The 6,929-nt window shown below is 42.4% G+C and overlaps 1 pseudogene; it reads left to right on the top strand.

The window, feature by feature from the left end:
• The window catches only part of LOC133923195 (uncharacterized), a 35,302-nt pseudogene extending 31,887 nt beyond the window's left edge, over nucleotides 1-3,415 (top strand).
• Nucleotides 3,416-6,929: the final 3,514 nt, after the last annotated feature.

The raw sequence follows: 6,929 nt of genomic DNA on the forward strand, positions 1-6,929 counted from the left end.
CACATAGCTTGAGTATTCTAAACAAACACATGATCTAGCTTTTGAGGAGTATGACAGTGAGGCTCCAAGGGGGAGTAAGAGACAAAAGACAATAAAATCCTTTTGTGATAATTTCACTATGTACCTTATAGATGACACTCCTAAGTCTATTTTAGAAGAATATACATCTATAGATTCAAACAACTGGAAGGAGGCAGTTCGTAGCAAGATGGATTACATTCTTGCCAATGAGACTTGGGAAGTCACAGATCGATCTTATTGTTGTAAACCTATAGGTTGCAAGTAGGTGTTCAAAAAGAAGCATAGGCCTGATGGTACTATTGAAAAGTATAAGGCTCGTTTTGTGGCCAATGGTTATACGTAAAAAGAAGGTGAAGATTTTATTGATACTTATTCATATGTCACTAGACTAACCACTATAAGAGTACTACTTTCCTTGGCTGCCTCACATGGTCTTCTTATTTATCAGATGGACATTAAGACAACTTTATTTAATGGAGAGTTGGATGAGGAAATTTATATAGATCTGTCTGATAGGTTTGTAGTAGAAGGCCAAGAGGACAATGTATGTAAGCTATTGAAATCTTTGTATGGTCTCAAACAAGCTCCTAAGCAATGAATTGAGAAGTTCGATAGAAATTTAACATCTGTAGGCTTTGCAATCAATGAAGCTGATCAATATGTGTATTATCGCCATGGTGAGGGTGAGGGAGTTATTATGTGCATATGTGTTGATAACATATTGATTTTGGGACAAATCTTGATGCGATTAATTAGGTTAAGTCATATTTGTCTAAAAAAGTTTGATATGAAATATCTGGGAGATGCTGATGTGATTTTAAACATCAAGTTGACCAGAGGTGAGAATGTGATTACACTTTCTCAATCCCATTATATGGAAAAAATCTTGAGCCGCTTTGGCTACATGGACAACAAGATCGCTCCAACACTTATGATCCTAGCTTAATACTTCAAAAGAAAAAACAGGATTTCTAGGGATCAATCGAGATACTTCCAGATAATCAGATCAATCATGTAACTAGATAGTGCTACAAGACTTGATATCTCATTTGTTGTGAGCAAATTGAGCCAGTTTACTTCTAACCCGAGTGATGATCATTGGTGTGTGCTTGAGCGATTCATGTGCTACCTACTAGGTATTATGAATTATAGACTTCACTATACTGGGTACCCATAAGGACTAGAGGGTTATAGTGATTCAAACTGGATATCTAATATTGATGAGATCAAGGCCACAAGTGGATATGTATTCACTATTGATGGTGATGTTGTCTCATAGAGGTCTTGAAAACAAAACATATTGATGAGGTCAACCATGGAAGTAGAACTCATCACAATGTTACACGTAGCCACTGTTGAGGTAAAATGGCTGTGTGAACTCTTGATGGATTTGCTAGTGGTTGAAAAATTGGTACCGGTTATCCTTATGAAATGTGATTATTAAACGGTTATTGCTAAAGTGAACCGTTCTAATGATAACATAAAATCCTCAAGACATGTAAAGAGACGGTTGAAATCTGTCAGAAAAATTAAGAAACTCCAGAGTGATAGTGTTGGATTATATCCAAATAGCTAAAAACCTGACTGATTAATCTACAAAGGGACTATCATAGAATATGATAGATAATACATCGAAGGAGATGAGTATGAAACCATTGTGAGTTATACTATAGTGGTAACCCAACCTATGTGATCAGAGATCTCGTGAGTTAGGACCTGAGAAGAACAAGGTATTGGTTAACTGAAGAAGAGTACAATACAACCCACTCAAGTAAAGATGCAATACTCTTGAAGTCTGTAAGGTAGGTTGGATATTGCCTTAATGTGTTATGTTAGCTTTAATTAGAGAAGATGCTATCCTATAGGGCATTCTTGAAAAAACACACCTATATGAGTCTAACTATTGGTCATAGTCTATAAGACTTGGGTGATCTCTAATAAACTCATGATAAGACCATGGAGTACGAATTGTATGCTCCACTCGAGGGGTAGCCTACTGGCAGCCAAGTATCAGTTATGACTTTAAGTGAAACTTGTTGCACAAAACTTGCAATTCAAGGCATAGTCCATTGTCCAAGATGTAAATGAGTGTAGCTTAATGTTCTAGGTGGATGTTTAACTCTAATTTGTCTCCATCAAAATACTAATATATCAAACAGTATTAAGAAAAGACAAATCTCCATGAGACTTTGAGACCTGGTGGGTGATTGTTAGAATATATGGGCTTGGCCTATTATATTTGAGTAATTCTAAATAAATCTCAAAAGCCCAACTAAGTGGAGGTGGGTGTGTATCTTTTAGCCCTACCTTGCTAGTGGATATGGAGGGAGACCAACTTAAAAGAAATTCTCTCTTCCACTTACTTAGTATGTGTGGATCAAAGTATTAGGAGAACACATGCGCGCGATCACCTCGCTAGGTCGTGGCTAGGGTGGAGGCAAAGGGCACGAGCGCACGGCACCTATGTGAATGGTCCGCCGAAATCGGGTCTAGTAGTTTGCGCATGTGCGGCATCCTTTTACAATTTTATTCTTTTTGCTACATGAGCAAATAGATAAATATATTGAAATCGTGTCAGTTAAGAATCCGATCGAATCGCAATGTGTAACCGAGTCCGATTGTGGTGCATCTCAACTACACAATTCTCTCTCTATATATCTGCCAGTCACTGCAACAAAGCATATATGCAATTATGGTTTTGCCTATTTTCTCTCTATACGCTGTCGCATGTAGTCTACTCCATCCCGTTGGGCCGGCGTGTACCGATAAACAGGAAAGCAGGTCTCAGAACTTGTCACTCTTGGGATCTTGCATTGGAAGATGGTGAATAAGGTTTTTATGAAGTGTTCAATGCGACTGCTCACGATCTGCTTCCTATACATCATCGCAATCTATTCTGTCTACTTCATCTCCGTCTATTGCATCGACATTATGGGACCTTTTCATCTCACACTGCCACCGGATACGTACACTACAATCTATTATATACCTTGTCGGAGCTTTTCAAAAGCTTGTTGAGCTTGTTGAGACCTTACGGGCTTGTCAGATCTAGTCGGAATCCTTATCGAAAAGCTAGTCAGGGCTTGTCGGAGCTAGTTGGGAAGCTAGTCAAGGCTGGTTGTTTGCATCTGTTCTTGTTCATATTATATTTAAGAATTAAATTAAATTAAATCTGAAAGTGTGTATTTTCTCCATAGATAAGGGGTGTCTGAAGAATGATGGGAGGAGCACGCCATGGAAGAAGGCAGCGGAGGAGGCCAAGGTCTTGCCGGAGAGGTTCCGGCTGTAGAGACATGTCACAAAGGAGCTGAATCTTGTGTATGCGTACTATGAGTTCACTAGCCTCAAGAATAGTGAGATCTTCGAATGGTTTGAGTCCCATATGAATCATTAGGAGTTAGGATTGAAGCCTGAAGGTGATTCAATGTCATGAAGACAGAAGCTATTGTAAGCCGAGTAAGTGAGCGATGCGATGTCATGCAGTTTCGCTGATTTTTTAGAAGATGAATGGATTTTGACCATGATTCGCGATAGCTGGGAAGTTAGAACAAAAACTTATGTAAGACTTCTGCTCATAGCTTATATTTTACAATGTCAACTTGTAGTTTTTGATATGATTGTATTTTCCTCGTTGTTATTACTGTTGTAGATTTCTAGAAAAAGAAGTTGCAACACAAAGATGTCTTCACACTTTAGAAACTAGAGGATGACACAATTTTTGCATAATTTGTCCTTCCTAGGCAATATTTTTCATGTTCATTCAGGTTTGCTTTGGACTGTAGATAGATAGTGTTGGGGGAAAATAGACCAACCTGAGGATAATGGTTGACAATCACTATCAAAGGTCCATTCAGAGCCTTTGATCTCCAGACCCTCAGCGGGAGGTTAGGCCCTCGGAGGCTGCAGACCCCCTCGGGCGACCTCTCTGCTACGTACGTGGTCTTCCGAAGACTCGAAGCTACAGCCAGTCCCTCCAGAGTCTTCGGCCTCCAGACTCAGCAGGAGGCCTTATCCCCGGAGGCTGCGAACCCCTTCGAGCCACCTCTCCGGTGCCCATGCAGCCTTCTGAAGCCTAAAGATGCAACCGGCCTTCGGAGATAATATCAAGGAAGAAAGGACACCCCCTGCAGTTGACCTGACCCGAGGTGACGGGCGATTAATGTCGGTGCAAGCGGTGCATATCTTGACACCCCTGCACGATGCAAGTCATCCAGACACCCCCGGCAGAGCGGCGCTGGGTCACAATTGGCAACTGGCTCACCCCTCAGGGGGCAGGCACCACAATAGTTACCACGGTAGATATTTTTCTTCTATGTAGAGTAAAAAGTAGTTATCCAGGATAAGACCTAGTAATTCGGTCAGGTTCTAGATATTTGTACATCGTGATAACTTATACACTAAGCTACGTACCACCCTATAAATAGGGGGTCATGGTCATCTGGGAGAGAAGAGGTCACAAGGGGCACACTGAACACAGCACGGAGGAGCACAATCACAAAGTCTTCCTATGATACTCCCCGTAGCCCGGTCCATAATTTTACTATCAATACATTTGTGGTATTCCTTCCTTTCAAACTTCATCTCCAAGCTTGAGTCTCCTCCTTAGAAGAAACTCTCGCCGTACTTGCTGGGGCAAGACGATCTCTTGCTCCAATAGTGCGCCGTCCGTGGGGATTAGAACACACAGGTGCTAAAGAGAGGTAGAAATCCACCAGAAAAACCACCAACGCGCTAGCCGTCATATCCACTGTTGCAGCCATGCAACCGTATGCGTGGCTGTCTCAACCGTGCACACTACGTATACCCTTCAACCCTGCTACCTTATGGGATAGTGTTCCTCCGGCATTGACTGACCTAGAACCTTGGGTCGGTACGAAAACTCCAGATGGAACGGAGCCCTTCCAGCCTCTGCATGGCGAAGACCTTGCTGCACCAGAAGAGGTCGCGACCAAGGAGGCTGCTTTCCAGTGGTTCTGGGCAGTCAAACCCCAAAATGTTCCCGCCTAGACTTGATCCCAAGATATCCCCTTTGACAGCACCTGGGATGCCCCGAGCGAGCCAACACCTTCAGAGAATCTGTCCACCCAGCGTCCTCCTTGGGCCCCTCCGATGAAAGAAGATTCCGAGGAGGCGCAAGGCTCCGGAGTGCGCAGACCCCGCTAGCGCCCCCGACGCAGCCCTCGTGACACCAACCGCGTGCAGGGAACCCCAAGTCCACCTTATCGAGGGAGGCGTAGTCGGAGCCACTCCGGCTCCGAAAACCAGTTCACCAGACGAAACTTGACGATCTCCCTAAAGGAAAGGAGGCCCTGGGGAAACCACGAACTCTGGGGCACGCGGTCCCCGGCAGCGATCTCAACGTCAACCACAAGCTCCGGTATCCCCGGAGGCATATGAGTCTATCCTGCATGGACCAGGGCGCGGCCACAACACCAACGACTACCGAACCCTCACGACCCTCACGACCTTACCGGAGCCAGGCAACGGCTAAGGGCCGAGGAGGGTCGAGGACCATCTCTTCCGGCCTTGCCGTAGGCTTTGAGGCCTTCAAGCCTCATAATAGAGGCCTTATTCTGACAAAGGTACGTCCACTATTACCTATAGATAGTTTACCTAGCTAGTCATCTTTCGTACAATACTATCAAAATATATTGGAGGCCTCCGACCTTACTGTTAGAAGTTTTTACAACAGATAGCCATTAGGTAGAAATGGTAAATCTAGATTACGTCCCTATTTAGCAGTAAGCGGTAGAACTTAAGTTACATCTTCATTTGATATAAGTTATGAATAGTCTTCTGACCTAGCTATATCTTACACTGCAATTAGCTGCTTATTTGCCAACAGTAGACTACAAAACTTAACTAGTATATAACCATGTAAAAACCCACGTACCGCAGACGCATCATGCATATGTCACCTAGAAGGCAAGACTGCCTAGGTTTTCGCGGAGAGAAGAGGTCACAAGGGGCACGCTCAACACAGCACGAAGGAGCATAATCACAAAGTCTTCCTATGATACTCTCCTAGTCCGGTCCATATTTTTACTATCAATACATTTGTGGTGTTCCTTCCTCTCAAACTTCGTCTCCAAACTTGAGTCTTCTCATTAGAAGAAACTCTCGTTGTACTTGCTGGGGCAAGATGATCTCTTGCCCGCAACAGATAGATTGGCATCATATGTTATAGACTTATAGTGTCTGAATCTATAGTCTGATTTGACTAACTGGAAGTGTAGAACATATTAAAGACCTCTATATGTAGGACATCTTGTATTTCAATGGATATATTTACTAGAAAGACCCAGCTTACTCAGCCACTACTCAAAAGAGCACTTTCTCTAGATTTTTTTCCTGAGCAGGAAACCAGATGTTGCTTGGTTCTACTAAAGAGTATAATGTAAGAAACGACCATACTTTGTAACCTGGAATACTATCCTGCATATAAATGCATTCGCTCATTTCATTTTTAAGCTATCAATCATTACATTAATCTGCAAAATGCATCAAGTCCTTCATCAAAAGTTATGTGGGTAATCTGTGATGAAATAACTTTGGCACCGAATCATTCTCATGTAACTTGACTCATGGAATAGTTAGCCCTCGTGCAACCTGAACAAGTGAACACTCTTATCCCGTGTAACTTGGTTCTACTAAAGAGTATAATTTATTCCCCAACTTGCATGATCTTTGTAGTGTTAAAAACTATCCAGCAAATTGGACAGATGCAGATTAATATCTGTGAAGAAAGTTAAGTGACCATAATATTGTTGACTTGTTAAATGTACAACAAATGCTATCTTAAGAAACGAAGTTGACTGTTTCAATGTTTTTTTTTTCTCGAACACGCAGGAGAGCTGTACGTCATTGTATTAAGAAGAAAGAGTGACACAGTTTATAAGGGAAACTAG

Source organism: Phragmites australis, chromosome 6, assembly GCF_958298935.1.
Source record: "Phragmites australis chromosome 6, lpPhrAust1.1, whole genome shotgun sequence".
NCBI lineage: Eukaryota > Viridiplantae > Streptophyta > Magnoliopsida > Poales > Poaceae > Phragmites > Phragmites australis.